This window comes from Drosophila navojoa, chromosome 4 (assembly GCF_054131105.1).
Source record: "Drosophila navojoa isolate 15081-1374.11 chromosome 4, UAZ_NAV_1.0, whole genome shotgun sequence".
NCBI classification, from domain to species: Eukaryota; Metazoa; Arthropoda; class Insecta; order Diptera; family Drosophilidae; genus Drosophila; species Drosophila navojoa.
The window spans coordinates 17,988,302-18,000,962 of NC_142892.1; positions in this window are offsets into that span (position 1 = coordinate 17,988,302).

The following is a 12,661-nucleotide window of genomic DNA, read 5'->3' on the forward strand; positions in this document are numbered from 1 at the left end:
ACAGCAGCAAAAAGGTAGTAGATAAATAAAGTAATAAATGCATTTAGCATTATCGTATGATTCCAATTTACTACTCCAACTTGACGAAAACGTAAATAAAGCCGCAATGTTCGTTGAAGATAAGACGCACTAATACTAAGGCACACACACACACACACACATATGAGCATAACGCATGGCGTGATGCAAGGATTGCCCAAGATGATGAAATTCAAAAAAACAAAAAAAGGAAAAAAACATGAACATGAATGCGCATGCAACAAGCGAAGAGGCTCAAAAGAGGACTCGCAGAGAGCAGAGGCGGGGCAGCAGCGCACTGCACTGCAAGAAATAAAAAGGGGGCTCGATTTATGATTTATTCTCTGGCTCGCCTTTTGCCTTAGTTTGATTTGATTTTTTCCACTTTTTTTTTTGCTGCTCTCTTTTGGTTTCTTTTCTTTTTGTTTTTTGCTGGCTTTATCACAAAGCTTTTTCATTAGGGATTCGAATTACTTGAGGACGGAGCTGCTTGCCGGCAGGAGCTGCATTGCACACATAGACATATGAGTGAGTGTGTGTGTGTGTATTAGACGAAGCCAGTTGCAGCTGCCGCCTGTTGATTTCTTTTGTTTTTTCTTTTCTGCAATGAAACTGATTAAGCGTAATGTGAGAGAGCCAATGCAAGTTGGCTATGCTTTTATGATTCATATTTCATACATGCATATGCATGTGTGTATGTGTGTATGTCCAGTCTTCACCTAACAATAAGAAAGCAATAAAAGACCAAAAATAAATGCCATAAATGTTGAAGGAAAACAAATTGAAATCACTTTTCAAAACAACAAATATTAAGCCAAATAATAATAATAAAAATAATACAAAACCCGAGAAATAAATAAAACCTATATGCAAACGATGTATACAAATTAAAAGACTTCCCCGTTGACATTTCTGGGTCAGCGACCCAAAGAGTTAAACGAGCCAGCAGCAAAGCAAGTGGAGGGAGCGAAAGAGAGAGGGAGAGAGAGAGGGGGAGGACAGAGTAGTAAGTGGAGTAGTGACCAGTGCCCAACCCAAGTTGTTGAGGCTGCGGCTGTTGTTGTTTTTATTGAATATGATTATGTGGCACGCTGCAAAAGCGAGCGTAAATTATTTATTACACAATTTCGCAGCAGCAACAGCTACAGCAGCAGCAACAATAACGGCAACAACTACAACAACAATGAAAACAAATAAATTTTTGCATTTGGCAGCCGCCACGCAAAATGTGACGAAAACGCCGCCGCCCGCTTCAATAAAAATAAATAATAATTCATATTTACTATAAGTAGCAAGAGCAACAAGAACAGCAACAACAACGATAACCAATTAGGCGTTGCCGCAGCAGTAGCTAAACAACTGTAAATTGTGCGCCTGCGCAGCAGCAGCCGCAGCAGCGCAAATGGAGAACAAAACGCAGCTGAGAAAAAGAACGACAAAATGGGTAACGGGGTAGCGGGGCCTGGACTATGACAGGCAGTGCAAGCTGAGCTGAGTCTGTTCGACACAAATTACCGTTAAATTAAGCGCTGGCTCGTCTGTGAGGCAGCGAGCAAGCAGGCGAGAAAGAGAGGGAGAGAGCAGTGGGAGAGCCGAGAGTGGGAGAGCAGCGAGTGCGAGCAGATTAAGCTGCTTAAATGTGTGTAAGGCTGATAATATTTATGTATGTATGCATGTAAGCTATGCATGCACTGAGCTACAAGTAGCTAAGCTCGACTTGTTATCGATAAAGTGTTATCGGGGAGGCGCAACTCTTTACGCTGCCCAAGCTTACATAAATACAAATATTATTTTTTCTCTTTTTCAATAACACTTTCTATGGCCTCCCTACGCGGCAGTTTATCCCCCATCTTGATGACCTGCTCTTGATAAGAGGCAGAGCAGAGGCAGCAGCAACAGCAGTTGCCCTCGCCCTAGCCAATTGCAACAACAACAACAACAACAACAACAACAGCAGCAGCAACAAAACTCAAATGAAGCGAATGGCAAGAGCTGCGCCTGGGCTTTGCCTAGGGCAAGGGGGCCAAGGGCTAAGGGCCAGGGCAGCTAGCACTGCAGATGCTGCCAGCAGCAGCAGCACGCGACCACAGCGTCACATGTGCCGCAATCTTGTGCAGCCCGGCCCCCAATGCTCCACACAGCAGCAGCCAGCAGCCAGCAGCCGCAGCAGCTGCGAAAACGCCAAGAACATTGACTTTGTGGAAAGCGCAAAAGAAGTCTGAAGTAAAAACAACAAACAGGCGATAGAGAAAAAGCCAAAGACGATGATGAGCATGTGGATGACGATGATGATGATGATGAATTGGCAGACTTATGCAACTTGATGCGTGCCTCAACTAGCAAGGGGAGAGGAAGAGTTGCAACCGCAGTCTGTCGTATCTCTGCTGGACCGTTGACAATTGCTAATGGCAAAGGGTGAAGGGGGAGGAAAGGTGGCACACACCTTTGGGCTTTGATTTTGTAGTCATAACTAACGAAACATTCAATAAAAGCTTCTGCCAACCCTCGCTAGCACTGCCCTGCCGCAACAGAATCCACACACACATACACACATACAGTCACATCCAACTGGGTCACTGACCTATCAAGTGCAAGACCTATTGAGCAGCACGCGAATGAACGAGAGAGCGAGAGCTGGCGAGAGGGTTGGCAGCAGCAGGCAAATGTGGCAGCAAATGTTGCCGAGGGGCAGCGCCATAGCAAAAACTCCGGGAAAAAATATATTTATGCTCCTCTCTCTCTCATTCTACCTCCCTCTCTCTGCAGCTTTCTCTCTCTCTCTCTCTCCGTCTCTCTTGTATAAAAACGAAAGCGCAGGCGAACAAAAAATTAAAATAAACCAACGAGGGGGCGCCCTCGCTGGGAGAAAAAGTGTTGCCAGGCGCGCGAAAGGCGGGGGCGGGATGGGATGTGAGAGGGGCAGAGGCAGAGGCATAGGCAGCGCGAAAGGGAATACAGCCGCAGGCTATGCAACCATGTGGGCTGCGGAGGCGTATGGGCGCACACTTTAGGTGTCAAAGCGTGCGAATGCGAAGGGGCCACAGCGAAAAACAGCTCAAGATTCGCCTCTGTATGTGTGTGTGTGTGTGTGTGTGTGTGTGTGTGTGTGTGTGTGTGTGTCGACTGTAAATGTGGCAATTTTATTTACATTTGGCCAGCGCCTTTTTGACTTTGGCAGGTTACCCAATGCAACGGAGGATCAGGTCACACACACACACACACACATGCAGAACTAGGCCCCCCTTCAAATTGGGGTAATTTTTTTCGTTCTGTTATTATATTTTATTCCTTGACTAACTTGACTTGCATTTACCTGACTGAGGTTGACTCGCTACAAAGTAGTTGCCTTTTAAGCTCTTTGGCAGCTACTTTGATGGAGTGTCGCAGCGCGGAGGGGGAGGAAGTGCGAAGGAAAAGGGGCTCAACAGTGAAAGTATTACTGGGGTAAAGCCTAAATGGTATCTAGAGCGTTGTTTTTGTGGAAATTAAAAGGGGAAGAGATCAAAGTAAACTATTTGTTTGGTTAGCTCGAATAAATGAGAAGCGCAGAGAAAGGTAAAAAGGGCAATATGAAGTAAAATATACAATTAATTGAATCAAACATATACAGGGTTAATAGAGCTACATGCAAAATGAATAGAGAGACAAAACTAGAGTCATTAAAGATTAAAATTAAAATATATAAAATTGATAATTCATAAGAGAACATGTTGAAGGATCTATAGAACATCAATAGTTGGTTTATTTGCAATGAGAGACTTGGCCTACATTTGCAGACATATAATAATAATAATGCAGATAGACATATACATACATATATCTTTAGGTTTTCACTTTTCACGGTAAATGTTTGTTATAAATAAAATCTGAGCCCGAAGAAGAAATTAGCTAAATTAGATAAGATAATCGACGAGATTTTCAGTCTATGCGTATGTTTATTTAATTATGTGAGTCACTCAAAGATCGATGACTTGCCCCGTAAAACCGAAATTGGAAATCAACATGGGCTTAGGGCAACAACAACAACGGACGACTGTCCGCCCCTGCGACCCCCCACCCACCACGTCAGGCAAGTGTGTGTGTAGCAAATCAAATGTAGCAGTCGAAACAGTAGCCGAACAAGCAGCGAGAGTCAAAGGCAACAAAATGTCATGATTTACAATAAGAAATCATATATCTCTCGATGTTTTTTCTGTTTCTGTCTTTTTTTTTATCTGGTTTTCAAGCAACAACAACAACAACAACAAACCTGAGCTGACAATGAGCGCCTAAAGGGTTTCCAGCTGAACTCCCCTCGCCCAGGCCGAGCCGTTGCGATCCGCAAACTTCACGCAACACAAACCGAGAAATACAAACAGATGGGACGGACGGACAATCGAATGATAAAAGGAGGAAAAAAAAAAAACTATGTTACAAAGGCAGAGAAAAGAAAACATTAAAATGGAAGAAAAACAACAACAGCAAAGCAAAGAAACTGGCTACGAAACTGGGCAACAGCCGAGCCAAGAACAGGGCTCGAGCTGGGACGGTGCAGAGAGGGCGCGGAGACAGGGAACGGGAACTGTGACTGGGGCTCGTTGCCGGGGCGGAGAGACGTGCGTTTATTTTGTGTAAGACAGGTAGCCAGTCGCCAAGCCGCTCGACTCCGGCCATTGTGTCTGTCTCCGTCCGTTTGTCCGAAAAGTGCGCAGTTAAAAAAATCGGTCGCCAGAGAAACCCACAGACAGACAGACAGACAGAACAGAGAGAGAGAGAAAAAAAAGATCAACATAATCGATGATGATGTGGTTGTTGTTGTAGAGCTCCGCTCGACTCGACTCGACTCGGCTCAGCTCTGCCCTGTTGGCCCAGCCGTAAATGTGTTAAAAAACGCGCAGCGAGATTAAATGAGCATAAAATACAGCGCAGCAAACGTCGAACCGCGTATAGCGAAAAACAGTCGAACCTAAACCTAAGCCCAAACCAACGAAAAAACCAACAGGGAGAGAGATATTGAGAGGGAGGAAGAGAGGTAGAAAAAGTATCTTTAAGATGCCAGACACGAAACACGTCGTCGACTGGCGTTCATCAGCGACGACCCCTGACAGACAGACTGCCCACAGTCGAGCACAAACTCAGTCGCAGTCGCCGTCGCCGTCGCTGTCGCCGTTGCCGCCGCCGTTGACTGTCCCAGGTCCCTGTTCCAGCAGTCCCACTTGAATAGCCCGGACCTGCCCTCGAGCCTTTCGCCAATAAAATATGCATGCTGAGCTCGGCTTGAGACCCCGGGGCAAGATCTGGCTCTGCTGCTGCTTCCTGCGGCTGCTGTAGGATTCGCGGTCTGAGGTGCGATCAGTGTGCGCACAAGTTCATAAAGTGAAAATGTGTAGCATATGTATGTGTATAGATACATACATATATCCTACATATATGCATGGGCGTAAGAGCAGGCCTTAAAGCTGCAGTTGATGCTCTACGTTTCCAGGAGAGATCTGAGCTCACTCAAGGGCTGACCTATACAGCCTTAGCTCAGTATTATTCCAGAAAAGAGTGAATTCTAGTGAATTAGCGATCTATCCAAAACTAATTTCGTGCTCCAAGTTTGTTCTATAAATTTAAAAAAAATCCCAAGCTACATATTTAAGAAAATTACTTATAGAAGTTCATTGTTAATAAAAAAAATTCACAATTAAATATACAATGAATTGTTTTCATAATTGATTTATTTATGATATTAAGAAAACATTTAAATTTTAAATATTTAGGTACATAGTTTATTAATAAATAAATTATAAAAATGTAAATATATAATTTAATAGATTAATTTGCTGTTATGAATATTTATATAATAATCTGATATAAATAAATTAATATAAATAAATAAAGATAAATAACTAAAATCTTATATAAATAAATAAATAAATATAAAAGTAAAATTGGTTAGTAAATAAATTGTGTATTATTATAATAAGAGTAAAATATTAAATATTAAAATTAAAATAAAATAAAATATATTTAATATTTAATAATTTAATAATTATTAAAATAAATAAATAAAATCTTTGCTATTGTTAAATTTGTATTATAATTTAAATATTCATTTAGTTGCAATATATAAATTTTAATTATTTAAATAAAATAATAATAAAATACAAATTATATAAAAATGTAAATAGTAAAAATTAAATTAATATTTATGAAAACTGTGTTAAAATAAATTGAAAAAAAAAAATATAATAAATATGACTAAAAAATATAATATAAATAAATATAATAAATGAATTTATTTGTCATTATATTATATTTTGTATATACATAAAATTATATTTTTTATACTTTTTAGCTCTCTTAAAATGTTCAAAAATAAAGCAACCTTTCAGCTTAATGGGAGCGCATCTTTCTTTGGATTTGCTCCAAAGATGCAGAAGGAGGCAGGGCAGGCGGGGCACCGTAGGGAGTGGAGCAAAACCTGGGCAAAATCTGGCAAAAGCTCATCAAAAATGATGCCCCGCAGGCAAATGATGGCATGGAAAATAAAACAAGAGCCAAAGCAAAGCAAAGCAGAGCAGAGCAGAGCAGAGCGAGGCAGAAATGAAGCCACGGCCACAACTAAAATTATACGCAATCGAGCAGCTTCTGTGCAGCAGCCAAAAAAAGAACAAGGGGTGAAGAAGAAGCAGAGGGAAACCAACCCACATTGAGAGGAGGCGGACAGGCGAGCGCATCCTCCACAAGATACAAGGCAATGCGCTCTGCTCGCTCCAGTCGACTCCTGCTCGAGCAGGCTAACAAATTATGCCTGCCCTGCCCTGATCTGCCCTGTCCTGGCCTGACCATAAAACATCGAGTCCGAAGCCAGTGCGTATCACGATCGGCCGGGTGGGCGTGGCAGAGGCGAGACTCGGGCACACGCATTTAGTGGGAACAACAGGAGGGCACACAGGATCGCTGATACCTCGTCCAGCTAGTTCGCTCGATCTTGACTGCCTGCATCAACGCCTCAAACTTGGGGCTGCTGCTGCTGCTGCTGCTGTTGCTGCTCCAAAGTTTTAATCATGCGTTCGTGTTGGCCAAGTTTAAGGTTTGGCTTTAACACACATTCTCTTCTGCTGCTGCTCTGTTGTTGTTGTTGTTGCTGTTGTTGCTGTTGTTTCTCTTGTTGTTCGTGCGTTTTATAATGATTGCATTTATCATTTATTCTGCGCGTCAACCAAATTATATGCCTGAGCTTGCCAAGCAAGCAAAGCCACAGCCAGAGCCATAGCCACAGCCCCAGCCATTGCCATGTCAATATTAAAGTGCTTCGATTGAACTGTACAACACAGGGTTGTCCATATTCGACGGACCCAGCTGGCAACCCTATATCTTTTCTTCTCAGGGCGGGTATTATATAGAGGTATAGAGATATGATATTCATAGGTCTGATAAATAAAATTATTATGATCAAAATAAAGCCATGGATTTTTCGAATATTGCCAGATGGGTCAGTAAAATATATAGACAACTTTGTTTACATAGATTCAGGCCTATATACAGCTGGGACTGACTATTTATCTCTATCTCTCTCTCATTCTGCCTCTCTCTCCCTCTTTCTCTCTCTCTCTCTCTGTATAACTTGAGCTTCCTCATTTGACCCAGAGCTGCTGCTTTGGAGCTATTGCAGTTGTTAGCCAAGCGCAGCGTTTGCTCCAGACTCAGCCGCTTTGATCCCAGTTGTCAGTGGTGGTTGAGGTCAAGCGTTATTGGAGCAGAACACTGGACGCTGCTGTTGCTGGCCAGCCTCAAGTTTCGCTTTCGTTGCATGGAAGAGTCACTTGAGATACGCGTAGCAAGAGCTGATAAGATGTTGGCGTGTAGCAGCCGCCTACCCATTGACAGGCGCTGCCCAGCTGGATGCCGCGCGGGCAGAGGCTTCGACTCTGGCTCTGGCTCTGGCTGTGGCTGTGGCAGCAACTGGAGCGACTCACACCTCGGCCTCAGTTTGTCAGCAATTACAGTAATTCCAATTAATACGCAGCAGCAGCAGCAGCAGTTGTTGTTGTTGTTGTTGTGCCCTGTTAGGCACTTATTTCTTTTCTAATTTGTGGCGCGTGTTGCATGCCACAAATCTCAAACTCAACGAGCCACTGTTGTGTGTGCCACTAACAACACACACACACTCGCACACGCACACACACAAATTAGCATGAAAGCGTAAAAAGTATCTGCAAGATACGAGCTGCAACTGCGCACGCCACTGACACGGCAGAAAACGCAAAATTATTATATCTAGATGCTTTGCCAGCTGAAATGATAAATCTAAACAACTCGAAAGGGGTGGGCAGAGGGGGAGGGGGGGGGGGTCTGTGGGTCTGGCAACCAGTAGCAGGTTGGGTGTAGGCTGCATCAAGTTGAGTTTCGGGGCTACAATTATAAATGGCAAAGAGTTCGGACCACGGACAGCTGCAGTCGCAGGAGCAGTGAGTGGTAATTGCCCTCGGGGGGAAATCAGCAGCAAGCAGTTGCCAGTTGCAAGTTACCAGTTGCAGCCACTGAGGCACTGCGGAAGCTGCAACAGGCATTCTATCTACCATTTTGACCATACAATTCTAATAGCTGCAGGCCGTATCTGTGGCTAAAAAGGCAGACTACGCAGATACATTTCGATTATGGCTGCAGCAGTTACAATAACAAACTCTCAGCTCTCACTCTTCCTCGCATTTTCTTTTCAGCCTTCATTTTTCGTTTTTCATTTTGAGTGATAAATGCAATTGCAGCCGTCGCCCAGCTCCATTTGTATCTGTATCTGTAGCCGGGCATCTCCTGCTGTTGCCGGAGAAACCCCTATAATTACTGTTTAAAGATTGTTTTTCCGGGTTTTATTTCTTATTAATTGATGTTGCTGTGGTTGTTGCTGCTGCTGCTGGACGATGCAAATGCTAAAGTTTACTTTGCTGCGCACTCCGAGCATATTTCATCGAATTCGATAAACAGCTTGAATATGCTGATAACAAAAATATAGAAACAATTCAGAGACATATTCCATCCATAGCTTTGCATATTTTGAATTTTCTTGAAATTCTTTATTCCTTATCATCATTTTTGCTAATTCTAATGAGTCAGATGCATGATAAGGCCTGAGGTCTGATATCCGTCTAGAAGAAACTTTAATAGTAAAAGCTTACGCAATGCAAATTCAATGCAGGCAACCATTCTTTTAGATGGTAGAGCTATGAAAAAAAGATAACCCTTACTGCATTTCAATTTCAATTTATAATGACATGAAGACAGTATTTAAAAAAAAATAATTTCGAGGATGGTGTGAACAATGTACATATAAATATATATTCTCATAAATTGTATGAAATATTCAATAAAATATAAAACTGCTGCATTAAAATGATTAAAATATTCATATATAAGTATATGTACATATGTATGTATATATACGAATATTTATTTGAGCTATTACCCAAAACAGTATATATTTAAAAATACATTTTGTTATGCAAATTTGTTACGTTAAACATGGAAATTCTATTAAATTTATATATTTGTTAATATTAACTAAAAAAAAAAAAAAAAAAAATAATGCAAAATTATAGTTAATTCAAATTTCTGTTATTTTATTTCCGTTAATTAAGCAAATGTAATTAAAAAAGTAAAATTACAGGAATTTTTAAAAATATTCACATTAATATATAATATACATTTAATAATGTAATAATAATAATTTAAAAAAAAATAAAAAATAAAAATAAATAAAAAATTGTAGCTTATTCCAATTTCTGTTATTCTATTTCCGTTACTTAATCAAATGTAATTAATAAACTAACTAACTATTACAGGAATTTAAAATATTCATATTAATAAATTATATACTTATATACATATAATAATGTAAATAACCTAGTTTTATATATGTAAAGAATTAATTGTTGTATATATTCTTACAATTAAATAAATCAATTTAAGTAATAGAAAAAATAGACATTTTTAATATACGTATATATAATATAAAAAAGTTAAATTTTTAGAAATAAAATAAAATTAGTTTAATATAAAAATTTAAATTATTATGAATTACACATATTACACTAGCAAACAGATTTTAATAATTGAATTAATGAAAATATGATTTTTTCCAATTCTCTCAAATTATTTCTCAAATGCAATATTAATGTACGACAGCAAATAAATGTATTAATTTCAATGCAAAAAAAAGTCGTAGAAGCTTCTCTCCGATTAGAGCATGTGTGCAGTATTTATATACGCAATACGTATGTGTATAAAGTCTTCTTCCATATATACACACGTTCAAGAGTCGATGATAAGCATTATTTAAATGATGAACAATATGAGAATTAAGTCGCAATCAGTACGACAGCGGAACGTGAATAATTATGCAGCTAATTTGCATGGCAAGCTCAGTTTATTACAGGCCGAGACAAGGTTCTAACTGAAATGCACTTGCCAAGAACTTGGCCGGTATTTATGAGCCTGGCCTGGAGTACGCGACGTGCATTTAGTGTTTTCATAAAGTGGCAAAAGCCAAAGTTGTCAGAGCAGCCAGCAGTGAGCAGGGAGCACTGAGCACTGAGCAGCTTGAGTTCGCGTGAGCTCTAGCGATTGTATCTGTGAGATACACTCGCGCGATAAGGCGAGCGAGCGAGCGAGCGGAACGCGCGCGCTGCCTGCCGCCACATTGTTGATTAAAAATAAATTGTCAACTTTGACAGTGAAGCGGCTGAGTTTTATTTATAAACTAAATGGGTGCGCAATGGAATTTCGCTCAACTGGCAAAAGGGATCGCTCCAGAGCGATCCACAACTGCTGCAAATTGGCATTTTTATTTTTGGCTCTCTCTCACTCTCTCTCTCTTTCCCTCTGGGTTGTGGCAGACATTGGGGAGACTTTGATGGCACGCGCTGCTTGTTTATTCTTGGCTGCTGACATCAACCAGAGCAGCGGCAGCAGCAGCAGGAGCTGGAGGAGCAGCAGCAGCCCGCTAACGGAATGTCTAATGCATGTTGGGACCGCCCAAGCGCCGCACCTGCACTGCCTTTCATTAAAATGCAGCCATTAACACTTTTTTCATTCTCTCTTTTCTTTTTTTTTGCCTGCTGCCGCACTAATGGCTCGCCCCTGGGCAGCGAGAGCGAGCCTCACTTCCGCTGCGACACGCGTTGCTCGTGGACTCTAAGCAGGCTTGACAATTGCATTGATTGCGTTCCACTCATTAGAATATCACACAAGAAACGGGCTAATGCACGAGGCCTCCAACTACACGCCGCGATCATTTATCAATGCCTGCTTGGCTTTGCCATATAAGCCGCGCCATGACACAGCCAAAATGCAGAAGATGCAATGAAATTTGTCAATCAGACAGGCCGAAAAAAGTGACACAACACAAAATGTGAAATGCGCTCCTCCCTGAGAACTTTCGTCGGGGCTAAGATTCATTAGCGCAGCCACAAAAGTCGCCAGAGCTCAGAGTCGAGGAGCAGCTGAGGAGCCGCTGTACGGCGCTTAATCCTCGCGATGATTTGACGCTTTCAACATTTCATTTGTATAACCAGATTTGGCTGGAAGGTAATGGGAAATTGTAAGCCTTCATACCCCGAAATATTCTCAAGTTAGATTATGATAATGTTGCCGAAGAGTATGTATATTGGAGCTGTAAGTGAATGCAATTAACACAGAAATCCCATGGGAAATGTAGTTGAACATTGAAATAATTTGATGCTGAATGTTGTTAAAAAAAAAAACATAATAGAGCAGAGGAAGTTCAGCAATATCAGGGACAGTTTACATATTTATCGATATTTTTGCTATTTAATAAAGAAATGTATTGATAGAGTCTATGTATGTATTAAAACTTGAGCTATTTTATATAGGGAAATAATGGAAACATAACTGAGGCAGCAAACAAATACTTACTACTAAAATTCTTAAAGTTTAGATATCTAGATTTTCTATATACATAAAAAGAACAGCTTGATAATAATTATTATTTTTTTATGGAAATTTACAGTAGGTCTTTGAAGAAGTTTGTCGCTTTTGTATCAATGTGAAACTATTTTACTATTCACTTTTAGTGGGAGTTATATAGAAAGAGTGAAAAAGAAAGAGTGAGTGGGAGAGAGAGAGAGAAAGAGACCCTAAATAACTGTTTATAAGTATATTCTTAATTATTGCTTAGATGCCAAAAGCTAGTAACAATTTATATTACATCTTTACATTTCATTCCCGAATTTAATAGACCTGAGCCCGAATGGATTAGTCTTTCTTGGCCAAAAGCTCTGCTAGCCCTTTCTTAACGGTCTTAAGGTTATTTAGTTAAGCTAGAGTTAAGTTCCCATAGTAAGTAAGTAAGATTTATAATTTGATCCTTTTATTGTATTCATAATGTTGAACTTATTTATAAATTCCTCACACTTCATAGACTTGATATATTTATCTTACTCATATCGAACTCAATTTAAATATTGATTTTCTCATATGAGACTTTCAGCACCTTGAATCTAATAAGCTGCATAAATGTCCCAAAACAAACTCATCATTAATTTATTGGTCTTGAATGCAATTCAGAGTTGTTTCCCAGGCCGATGGCACAAAGAAGTATTTGGTGTAATATAAATTTTCTCAACACCTATGTGGGTAAGATCAATAAACCCATTGAACA